Here is a 12,956-nt window from a genome sequence, read left to right as displayed (position 1 = left end):
ACGGTAAACATGCATGTGTGGAAAGCGGTTGCACAACAGCTGAAATGGCATACTCCTTCACAGTATCCTTCAATAAAGGAGGAATGTAGCACAATATGGATGTATTAGTAGGAATGTAGCACAATATGGATGTAAAAGCAGTTATAATTATATAATTATGTGACAATAAAATTTGTTTTGGCTAAAATCAACAAATATCGTGATAATTAATCGTGATCTCAATATTGATCAAAATAATCGTGATTATCATTTTGGCCATAATCGTGCAGCCCTACTATCTATTTTGGGATAGGGAAAAAAATTATCTGGCTTGTTTGTATTTCTGTAAACCAATCACAACCGCCCTGGGCAGCGCTAAGCCCCGATAGCGGACATAGCGAGAGGGAAGGGACATGAATGGATGTCAGGCAGCAATGTACATCCATGGAGCCAGACTAGCCTAAACCTAATGTCACCAATCCTGGTCTCCGGTGTCAAAGTATTGCCTTGCACTTTATACAACCAAACATCCACGCAGACATGATCCCTAGCTGATCTGTAGCTGTGTCATTAACTTGAATAAACATTGCCAGTGAACATACTCCAAGCGGTAAGTACGTTTCCTCAAAATTGCGTTTCACAAAACAGTACATAAACATATTCTGTAGGAGGTACGTTTGAGTGTAGCATACTGTATGCTGGAGCATTACTCACAACTTGAAACAAAACTTTTGCATAATGCTCTGAACACACACACACACACACACACACACACACACACACACACACACACACACACACACACACACACACACACACACACACACACACACACACACACACACACACACACAGGATTACAGAGTATGTCTGCAGGCTGTGACAGGGAGTTTGTGCGTCACTCCCGCTGAGCCTGATTAGACTGAGCTTCACCTCAACCTCACAGGTCTGTTGAGGGTAACAGACTGACTAAAACTGTAACACAGACACTGTCTGTGGCTCACTACTCACTTCCCTCTCACTGTCTGTCTGTCTGTCTGTCTGTCTGACAGGCACTCTTAATCCTTTAATCTTGTCATCTTTCTTTTTGTGTACACAAACAAAATCTGTGTCACATTTGTATTTACAGACTCTGAAAGACTGACCCTCACACACCTGCTCTCTGCCCTGTGTATCAGGGCTCCATGAAGGCGCCAGTTACAGTCCCGCTCTGCTTTCTCTCTGTCCATCGTTCTGCTGAGGAGGACCCAGTGTCTTCATCTCCTGAGGGCAAACACAGCATCAGAATTAAGAGTTAGGGTACTTCAGATTGAGGAGATTGTTGACAGACCGAGAGACGCAGGAATATCAAAACTATCAATGACTGCTTCATGCACCACACAAGATTTTCAACTAAAAGGAACGGAAGGCTAAAAGAGGAGACCGATAAACAATGGAGGGGAGCTTCCCTCTTCATTCACATGTGCCAAATGAACAACTTGGTTATCATCACAGGAAGGGAGAGGAGGAAAGGAGGGTGTGAGGAAGAAAAGAGAAGGAAAGGAGAAGTGATGAGAGGAGAAAGCACAGAGGATGAACAGAGGGAGAAGAAAAGGGAAAAAACAAGACCAGACAGGCCAAGCGGAGAAAATAGACGCACTTTGTCATCAGAGTGGTTGATAGACAGATATGGATGACGGCAGAGATAAAGGTCTGAAAAGAGGAAATAAATGAAGGGAGGAAAAGGGGGACAACAGTTAAGTGAACCAAGGGAGGAAGATGGAGAGACAGACGAGGCGAAAAAGACAGCAGGACTCCATCGCAGCGGGATGGGCCTGCCTGGGCTGCTTGTGCTGTTTGTGGAGTCCCACTTGCCCCTGCTCTGCTCCAAACACCATCCATATTTAATGAGGCCCTTACAAAGCCCTGAAAAAAAATGATGGGAACTCTTCTGTCCTTCCTCCCTCCCTCCGCCTTCCTCGCCACTCAAAATCTCACCCCTCAGTAATTTTCTCTTTCATAATTCTCCCTTCTCTCACTCGTTTCTCTTGTCTTTCCCTGATTTTCAGAATTTTTTGTTGTTGATTACTCTAAAGATTGATTGTTTCCTGCAGCTCCTCTTTGTCTTCAACTCCTTCCAAAGTACTGTAGGGAGTTAAGCAGGCACACAACGCTAACCTATCAGCATGTTGCCAATGCCAATGGAGGGATAATTTTAGTCCTGTGCATTTCAAACAGAATGACTGTGTCTCCTCTTAAAAACAGAGCTGGGCAAAAACAGCTGTGTTCTTTCAGCCATGAAGTAACATAAAGTTTTCTCTCTTGTACCCACTCTCATTCAAAAACAAATTGAGGCACATCTTTGTGATTGTGTACTGTATGTGTGTGTGTCTATGTGCACCGATGTGTTTGATTTCATGAGTGTATGTATGTTTTTATTATGTGAGTGAGTGGTTGGAGTTTGTGTATGTGTGCATGTGTGTGCGTGTGCTTTAGTCAGAGTGCTGCGTGCATCAATAATGTATCTAGATAATGCAGCCGCTTCACTCTACCAGGAACAACTAACAGGCATACCGACGCACAGGGAAAGACAGAGAATGAGGGGGCAAGACAGAGAGAAAGCGAGAGAGACATAGAGGCAAAAAGAGAGAAAACACATGAGGTAGCAAAGAGGAAAGATGAGAAAGGGAAATATGAGTGATACAAACATGGAGCAAGAAGGTGAGGGCATGATGGGTAGGGGAATCTAACGAACATTGAAGAACATATGTGGTAGAGCTGAGTGTCAAATACTATTCGGGATCAACCCTCAGTGTTTCAACCCACTTAGAGCGGGTGGGTGGGGTTTATGCATGAAGCAAATTTAGGTATTGTCAGTAACATTCTGGCAGACATTGTCATTGTATTGTTTGTACTATGTTAGATTATGTAGAAATCCAATTTAGAGCTAGAATACATTATTTAAAAAGTGTGGAAATTGATCAGTTTGTTTTTGCATTTACAGTAATGATTGAAATTATTTAAATATATATAATTTGGGGTGTTACACTCATATTACAGTAGCCTAAATGACCCATAATATTGCGGGGGAATCTGTGCGTCTTATTGGAAAATAGCAATATGAAAAGACTTCATGTTAGTTTATAGCAATTTGCAAGGTTTATAACCTATCTGGTATGATTTACAGGAGAAATTATCTCTGTCTATTTAGGGTTGGGTAGCAAAAGGTTCCTAAACGACCGATATCTACTGGACCGAATTGCAAAGCGGATTTCGGTGCCACTTAAACGCCATTTCTGGTGCTCCTAAACGGATGTTAGAGAAAACAAATGCATCACTGCGGATGACACTAGTTAACACCACACTTGGCAGCATTAGCCTACCGTTAGCTAGTAGCGGTCTCAAACACAGTTAAAATACTGACAGCTTAACAGTTCTAACGTGTCGGCTGTATTTCACTGGAAAAGATTCCAACACCGGGACGTACAACAGTCTGCAGCTGAAGACACAGAATAGACTAGCTGCACTTCGAGACACCGTGGCCACTGCCACTGTCGGAGAAACAACACAGACGGGACTTAATGGTGCTTTCAATTGCAACTCATAAGCTTATGGTGCATTCAAAGTTTTTACAAAATTGTAAAATACCCTTCTGCCATCTAGGGTTTCTCCTTTTTGTCATTTAACCCTTGTGTTGTCTTCCCGTCAACCTTTAACCTTTTTTCGACGCCTTTTTTTCACAGTTTGTTTTTGCTTTTTCCAACGTTTTAAATTGTTACATTTTTCTTCTACACATTTTCAGCGCTTATTTCTATGTCCCATATTTTCTGATATAAAAAAAAAATTGAAAATGGGTCAATGTGACACAAAGTCAACACAAGAGTTAACAGCAATTGACTACTGAAAAAGTTACATTTATAAGTTATTGTTATTAAATTGGGATGAGAATCAACTAAAAGTGATCTGCTCTGCTAAAATTGAAAAACAATGAGCACAATAAGGCACTGCACACCCAAACAGGTAGGGCTGGGCATTAGATTGATATTATATCGATATTTGAGACTAGAAATCACATTGTGATATGGCAAAAGTGTTGTCTTTTCCTGGTTTTAAAGGCTACATTACAGTAAAGTGATGTAACTTTCTGAACTTACCAGACTTACTAATGTATCGATATCAATGTATTTGGTCAAGAATATCGTGGTATTAGATTTTCTCCATATTGCCCAGCCACACACCCACACCCACACCCACACACACACACACACACACACACACGTCAATTGGACGTTGTGTGGAGCTGTGAAGGGGCTTTAGGCTGCACTAAGAAGCTCCAGATAAAAACTTTAAAATGATATATACATTGCCCAGAGTTAATCATCGGTGAACTGACCACACCACTGTTATGTTTATCAACTCAGCTTTTTGTAAGTGCTTCATGATATAATCTTCCCCTGGTCAACACCAAGGTCTAGAGAGGGAAGACATTGTTTCCACTCATAATTCCCAGTTGAAAGTCAGCACTCTCAATAAAACTCAACACTAACACAGGAGTCTGCTAGATAATTGAATAATATCAAAAGGTTAGGTAATGGTTGATGTTTTAAGTTTGGTATGGTATGGTATGCATGGAATACAGTACCCACAAGCCATATCTGCTGTTGGTAAGAAGAAGATGCCAGTCGAGCCATTAAGAAGTCTAGTAATCAGGTATAAAACACAGTATAGCCTCTGTTGGGATGGAACGCACCAGTAATGAAACTGTCACAGAATATTGATTTAAAATAAATGACAATTCACTCTATGAAATTAAAAAAAATTTAAAAATCCAGTACGAGTCCATCAATGGGTAAAACAAATTACCCTCTTTTGCACTGCATGCAGCTGCTTATGCTCTATGTCAAGGTTTTATCTTTGGTTCACAAATCTGTTATGATCTCACATAAATGTTTCTCTCACGTCTGTTCTCCTCTTGACCCAAAAGAATTATATGTTCACCAAGGACAGAAGAAAGACGACACAATCCACTTAGAGGCTCAGGACACACACACACACACACACACACACACACACACACACACACACACACACACACACACACACACACACACACACACACACACACACACACACACACACACACACACACACACACACACACACACACACACACACACAGGTAAATGCCTATCATATAACTAATTGACACAGACAGTGTTTGGCCGACACCGTTTGTGTGTCTCTTAAGTCATACATGCCAACTGGTCAATTACTGTACATGATATCTAGTTACAAGTTATTTCACTTAAAGGACAAAGTTTGAAGAGATTTGATTTCTCAAGAATTGTGGTTCTATTTGTGGTGCCAGACAGAGTGAAGGTTCACGTCTCTCATTAGTTGATTCATTCTTTGCAGTTTATAATGTGTAGCGTTTAGTCTCGGGGAGCAGACATTTGGCTTTGATTCAGAGAACACATTCATCTTCCATCGCCACTCAGTCAATAAGGCAAATGGGTGTTTTTTGGGGGCAAATATGAAAAAAGGATACAAGCTAACTGGTGCTATTATATTTATCCATGGTTAGCCAATGTTGCAAACCCAGTTGCTATTTAATCAATTCACAAATGCTGTCGTGAACTGATTACAGACAGCAGTTTTACATCATGAATCTTCAGTTAGTTCCATCTTGTTAGTGAGATATCCGCCAACTAATACTGAGCGAGACGGAAGAGAGGAAGAGAGATCATCATCAAGTGTTTGTCTCAATGAGACACAGATACACAGCCACTGGCTTTACTGTTTAGTTGGGTAATTAATCCACTCACTTTGGTACGATTGGGTCTGCTAACTCAAGACCATTAAATGAGGGCACTGTTATTTCACATTGGCTTACTTACAGCCATTTTTCTTCTGCCAAATACAGAGCCATAGCTGGCAATTTGAAATATAGTTCCCATGAGTCATTTGGGTGCTTTGCCAAGTCAAGAACAGAGATGAGTTTGCTAGCACTGGTTAGCACTCATGTCCACTGGATGTAGCTGAGTGGCATTTAGATTCCACTGTTCAAATGTCCACTGAAAGGCTTTCAGAAAGGGAGTGTCGTCAGTCTGTTCTTCAGAAGCAACACATCCAGTTTGGTTTACAGTTTCTTTTGTGGATATTTTTTTATTTTGACAAACAAACAAAGTTATTTAAATAACTGAACTACATCATGTCACCTTGCCATTTTGTATCCGTTTTTCCTAGCAATCCTAGAAATTGTAGCATTCATTCTCTTGCCTCACACTAGATCAGAGAAGTGACATAAACAAACACTAATTTGATGCCAATTGCCTACTAATATGAGGGTTTATAAAAATTGCACGTAAATTTCATCCTTCAGAGAAGTGATCTGGTTCAGCAAAAACAGACGCAGCTTATAAAAGGAAGTGGAGTGGAGGAAAGAGCCATGTGTGAGCTGCAAGGGAGCCAATTGATTTAGACATCCGGTGGATACTGTTGATACACTGAGCATATGAGGCGTACAGAAAGACAACTGGATGCAAACAAATAAGCTTTACAGTACATTTACAGTACATGTAGGGTTTTTCCTACATAGAGGAATTTTTGGTGCGCCCCCAAAAAAAGGTTTTAGCCGGTGCCAAAGGAAAATCACCACACCGAAATTATAAAAAACTGAGAATAAAAATAGCAATTTTAAATCCTGTCCGAATGTGTTGAATAGCTATTTACCAAACAACCGCTGAACAAGTAGAACATAAACTTGAATACGAGCACTAAGCTCAGTTTTATCATCCAGAGTCAGGCTGTACCGGACTCTCCCAGTGATTTTAGCGGTAGTATTTAAAAATATTAATATTTATTTTTAACCACTTTTATTAATTGGGATTTCATTTACTCAAGCATAATTAACATTTTGTTTATGAAATTGTCAGAAATAACAGGAAAATTAATAGCTTTCTCTTCAATTAGGTAACATATTAGGCTCATTTCCTTTTAATGTACTGCACGTGGACCGATCATGCTTACCGTCGTGCGTAATCACCTCCAAAGGCCCATTCTGAGCCAGGGAAAGGCCTGCATGTAACTGGTCCCACCTGTCTTTACACATATCCAGGGGCAGAGCCATAAGGGGGAAAGGGAACCAGTTTAACATGGCCCTGGACAAGAAGGGGTCCCACAGACAGACAAAATGATGTGGTTCAGTGTGGGGGTACCCACAATTAAGAAAAAGAGGGGAGGAAAGCTGCATGCTTTAAAACTTTTATTTCAAGTTCTTCAAGAACCTGAGCAAGCTAAAACATTGATCTTTAGAGATTAAATAAAAAAAAAACATTTTAATTTAAAAAACCATTGCATCTGAGTTATGAGGGTTCGACTTTCCCCTTCTGTGTATTGATGTCTGACTGTAAGCCAGCAACTCACTAGAATAAAAAACAGTTATTCATGTTGTAGGTAGCCCGGAACACCCCGGCACATGTATCGGAATTTATGGAGGTAAAATGTGAAGTAAAAGAAGGGTTACTGAATCAGCATCCAGGTATGAGTTTATCGCCGGTCTCTGTCCAATAAGAACTGATGGATAGCCTCTGATGGGCCTACTGCACTAAAAGCGCTTAAAGAACTATTTCTGCTGTTGTCGGAAAACCCTTTAATTAGGAGTTTGAAGCCAAACTGGCTGAAAGTGCTGTCTATATGGCAGAGACGATTAGGGATGACCTAAAACCTTTTAGACCTCATTAGAGCAGTTCCTCCTAACCGCTTTAGTTTCTAATTCACCATTATGCCGTAATAAGTCATGGAAAGCTGATTTTCTTTGTGCCAGTACCAGTTTTTTTTAAAGACTCCTTTTTCCTCTAACATTTTCACATGTTTTGAGAAGCTTTTTGAAAGGAATTTACCTCTTACAATGTTCAGTTTTTCAAAGGTAGCCTGCACAATTTCAAGTGTGACGTAGAGTTGTGGGGTTTGGGGAGCTAAATAAAGAAAACTTGACTATGCTTCTTATTTCACCATTGGGTGTTTTAGCTTTGGGGCACGGTGATGAGAGGTCCACGGTTACATCAGTAAGCTAAAGTTCAACAGTGCGCAGTTTCATGTCAAGAACTTTTCAAACGTTGGTTTCAAAAAGCGCTATACCAATTAACTTTACTGTCATTATAAATAATGCAGTGCCAAAGGGTCTTACAAGAAATATCTCCACAACTAATTTGTGTGTTTGTGTACTGTATGTTTGTGTGCACGCAGTTACGTACAAAGAGGTTGACAGACACACCCAGAGTTTTCGCTCAGTATTAAACTTGACAAATACGAAGCATCAAAAATGTAGCCGAGCCTAAAAATAACATCATAAATTAGTAAAGCCTGGGAGGGCCTTCAGAACGCAGCCGGCCTCATATTCTTCTTTTTCTGTTTCAATTCTGCAGTGTCGGGGCTCGCTTTGTCTCATGTCATGTCTCTACTTGAAACACAGATGTGTACACTGTACACCTACACGGATATGGCCACATACACTTGACATGCAGATGGAGTCAAGCCACACACACACACACACACACACACACACACACACACACACACACACACACACAAGCATGTCACTATAGCATCAACACAGTGTGCTGTGTTTCAGGAGGCTGAAGCATGATGCAGCAAAATATCTGTAGCAACAACACACTGTAAAATGCATGTAGTAGTCATGTATTTGAGTGTGTCTGTTTGCACATAGAGTGTGTGTGTGTGTGTGTGTGTGTGTGTGTGTGTGTGTGTGTGTGTGTGTGTGGTTGTGCATGCTCCTGGATGCAGTGATGAATTAGTAAAACACATTTTGATTTGACTCAGACTATGTACTGTTATTTTATTCATCAATTCTTTAGCAGTAGTTGAATATAGCAAATGACTGAGTCATTTGCTTTGAAAGGAGCCAGGGAATGCCTCAGTCTGTTTGGATCTAAACTGACTGAAGTGACACATCTAGAGCATTAGGACCACATCCCTATTACCTTCAAGTCCTTCCTACACAATCCAGTTGCAAGCTTAATCCCTTTTATCAACCTGCCTTCTCCCCTCATGTGCACCCCTCCATCATATGACTTAGGTGGATTTAAACAGGTAAAGTTATGAATGGGTGGTAACTTTCAGAGTGGTTATTAGGCTATTTGTCCACCGACGGTATACAGTAGGTTGTGTAGTCTATTGCAAGTATTGGCATGGTTTTAATGATGTAGCCTATGTTGAGATTACTTTTCTCATTAAGGGCATACATTGGGAAGCTGTACCTGCCAAGCTTGTTTTCATTTCCAATTCGTTAAACTATTCCGGATACCTGTGAGCTGTTGGAAAAATTAAGACTTTTGAGCATTCTTAAGCTTTTTCTTGTCTGGCGTTTGTCGAGCCAACACACCGTCGTTTGCTTTGCTAGCTTGCAGCGTGGCACTGACAGTGAAAACACATACAATTTCTGGTCTGGTCTGGTTGTTATTCAGTCTAGTTGGCTGTAGTCTATAATAATTAGGTGCTAAACCTTACCGTGTAGCGGGTTATCTCCTCTCTAATCCCCTCCTGAGCGCAGGGCGAGCCGTCCCGACCGTCCTGGATGTGGAACAACTTCGAAAAGCGCCGCAAAAAAGCTGCACCTTCCTCAGACAGGGAGAAGTCGGTTAATCCACATTACCTGGCGTTTAGGGCGCACGAGGAGCACGGCTCGAGATGCCTGATAGGAAAGTGCGTTTCATAACGGAGCCTACCAGTGCAGGTGAGCGCGCGAGATCCGGACGCGGCTTAGGCGAGGGTAATCCTCTCTCTCTCTCTCTCTCTCTCTCTCTCACACACGCACACACACGCGCGCCTACAGTGTTACTGTGACGAGGCTCTCGCTTCGTAAAGTGAGAAAACAAACAGTGGAGACAGAGACACACCGAGAGGTCACTGTTGTTTACACACCTGCAAGCATCTCTCGCGCTCTGCTCGTGTTTCCCTAGAATTGTAATGCGCGTGCTTGCTTGAATGTGACGACCGCAAGACCTAATGCTGACATCCAGTAGCATATTGCCTCGCTTTTTTAAATTGTATAAGGGAAAAACACAAATACAGCAAACTTTAATGTACTATAGTATTATATTATATATTATATATATAGATATACTTATATATATACTTATTTTACTAGGAACTGTAATCCCATGGTCAGCCCACAAACATCTTAAATGATGTAGGCTAGCACAGACATAGCTACAAATAAATAAATAAATATATATATATATATATATAGATAGATAGATAGATAGATAGATAGATAGATAGATAGATAGACATTCTACAGACAGACATAAATTGATAGATAGATAGATAGATAGATAGATAGATAGATAGATAGATAGATAGATAGATAGATAGATAGATAGATAGATAGATAGACAGACATACTACAGACAGACAGAGATAGATAGATAGATAGAAAGATAGATAGACAGACATACTACAGACATATATAGATAGATAGATAGATAGATAGATAGATAGATAGATAGATAGATAGATAGATAGATAGATAGATAGACAGATTTTGAATTGGCCTTTGTCGCCTCCTACTGGCGTCAATATTTTACTGTCACTAAAAGCTATATATCCACTACAGTAATGTTCAATATTACAGTAGTAGTAATAGTAATGTAGCCTACTAAAGTCACACAGGGAAACTGCCCAGTTTAGTTTTTAGTTTATTATTATTTATTTTTTTGGCTTTTGTTCACATGGTGACATCGAGTTGTGTTTCATCAAACTACCACAAACTAAGTGACGTGGAGAGAAACTTGCTCAGGTATATTCCAGTATCGAGTGCTGGTTGGTTCCTGGGTCTCTGTGCAAAAAAGAAAGCTGTCATCTGTAGGGTGCTGTGTGCACTGTACATGATGGGAACATGGAAGCATGGGGGACTGGACCTACGAAGAACAAGGCAGGTAAAAGAAGAAAAATGATACAAGAGTCATCATTCGGATTCGGATTCGGCAGAATCTTAACCAGTGGATTCGGTATTTGGCCAAACCCTAAAAATCTGGATTTGGTGCATCCCTAGCATTTATATCCCACAATGCAATCTGGGTCATTCATATCAAAACAATGGGACAGCGAGCAGGCAGCTCTGTACCACCAATATCGCTTCAATGTACATATTTAAGGAGTGATTTTGTCACCAGCAACTGTGGGACTAGTTGCTCAGTTTTTCAGTAATTTGAGCACCATGGTGTCTCAAATCTACGGTGGCCCTGAAGTGAAAATCACAACAGCAATTCGAAAAACGCAACAACAAATCATAAAACACAACAGCAAATAGGAAAACAAAGCAGCAAATATGAAAACACTTCAACAACTCATAAAACACAACGGCAAATAGGAAAACACAACAGCAAATAAGAAAACAAAACGGCAAATAGGGAAACATGACAGCAAATATGAAAACACTTCAACAAATCATAAAGCACAACGGCAAATAGGAAAACACGACAGCAAATAGGAAAACACTTCAATCATAAGAAAACATGACAGCAAATAGGAAAACACTTCAACAAATCATAAGAAAACATGACAGCAAATAGGAAAACACTTCAACAAATCATAAGAAAACATGACAGCAAATAGGAAAACATGACAGCAAATATGAAAACACTTCAACAAATCACAAAACACAATGGCATTAACTTCTACCAGAAAAGGTAGGGCCTATCTAGCATATTTGCTGTTGTGTTTTCCTATTTGCTATCGTGTTTTCATATTTGCTGTCGTGTTTTCCTATTTGCCGTTGTGTTTTATGATTTGCTGTCATGTTTTCCTATTTGCCGTTTTGTTTTCATATTTGCTGTCGTGTTTTCCTATTTGCGTTTGTGTTTTATGATTTGTTGTTGCCTTTTTCGAATAGCTGTTGTGATTTGCACTTCAGGGCCACCGTACGACCAGCCGGGAGGCTCTCAGGAAGTGATAATACATATGTAATATGGTGGTATTTGTCAGATGTTTTATGTGAAGATTTATACTTTTATACATTAAAAATAGCAATAATAAAAAATACTGTGTAACTCTGTTTTTGTATTTGTATTAGGTATATCATTCAGATTTTTCTGTCGACCGGTGGCAATTTGAAATAGAATGAAGCCCATCCACGACACACACCGCAGAGTCAAAGGAGTCCACCCTGGTCCACCCACCCGGAAGATCTACAAGTATTTGTAACATCTTCTGTGGTGTGTAAAACTACAACTCCCAATAGAGGAGTTGTAGTTTTAAAATACATTGGCATATTTTTCGTAAGTAGAAGTTGGCAGTGTAGACTTTTTACTGCCTGGGTTTTTTTGGGAATGGTGTTATCAGATTTGAAAAATCTAATCGTTAAAAAGGTAAAAAAAACATATTTCTTTGACATATTTGACTATGGCAATTTAATTTGATTTAACTTTACTAATGATGGTCTTATGATATCGATGCAGCCACAACAGCAAAAAAAGAAAAGAAAAAGAAAGAAAAGATTATTTATTTTATTTATGTATTTAGGGGCAGCTCAACCAAAAACGGGCTGTTGCCCGGGCAACATTAGCCTGTACCTATGCATATTTATAATTTTGGCATCACTGTTGTAAAGTGTCGTAATTTGTTAAGTATGTAATTTGCTGAATTAGCCAAAAACACATTACTGTCTGGTTATTTTATCTTGATTGATTTTTCAGATTTTCACAATTTAGCTACTATTTTGTTATCATAATATACAGTGTAAAAGTATAAATACCATGATAGAGGACTTTATGCATATCGGATGCCCCTGTCTGTGATAATTAGATGAGAATCTGCAGCGGCAGTAAAAGGATTGTGTCAAGATTGTGCATAGTAATTATAATTTACAGAACAGACTATGATAACATTATATTTAGTTAGTATTTATGGTTGTGCGGTGACATGTGTTGATTGTTGTGTTTATTAGTTGTCTCAGCAATCCTCTCAGGAAAATGGAA

The 12,956-nt window shown here is 39.8% G+C and overlaps 1 protein-coding gene across 2 annotated transcripts in view; it reads right to left on the bottom strand.

The window, feature by feature from the left end:
- The window catches only part of LOC120556643 (FERM and PDZ domain-containing protein 1), a 56,813-nt gene extending 47,063 nt beyond the window's left edge, over positions 1–9,750 (bottom strand). The window contains exons 1-2 of one of the 2 annotated variants that reach the window (XM_039796290.1): positions 9,487–9,750; positions 1,125–1,242 (exon numbers count right to left, since the gene is read on the bottom strand). The gene's annotated coding sequence lies outside the window, so the exon portion shown is untranslated. The remainder of the gene's footprint in view (positions 1–1,124; positions 1,243–9,486) is intronic. The other variant, XM_039796282.1, reaches the window with a different exon arrangement.
- Between the last annotated feature and the right edge of the window lie 3,206 nt (positions 9,751–12,956).

The sequence above is a fragment of the Perca fluviatilis genome, chromosome 1 (assembly GCF_010015445.1).
Source record: "Perca fluviatilis chromosome 1, GENO_Pfluv_1.0, whole genome shotgun sequence".
Taxonomy (NCBI): domain Eukaryota; kingdom Metazoa; phylum Chordata; class Actinopteri; order Perciformes; family Percidae; genus Perca; species Perca fluviatilis.
Note: the sequence above shows the minus strand (reverse complement) of the source record. Positions and strands in the feature narration are given on the sequence as shown.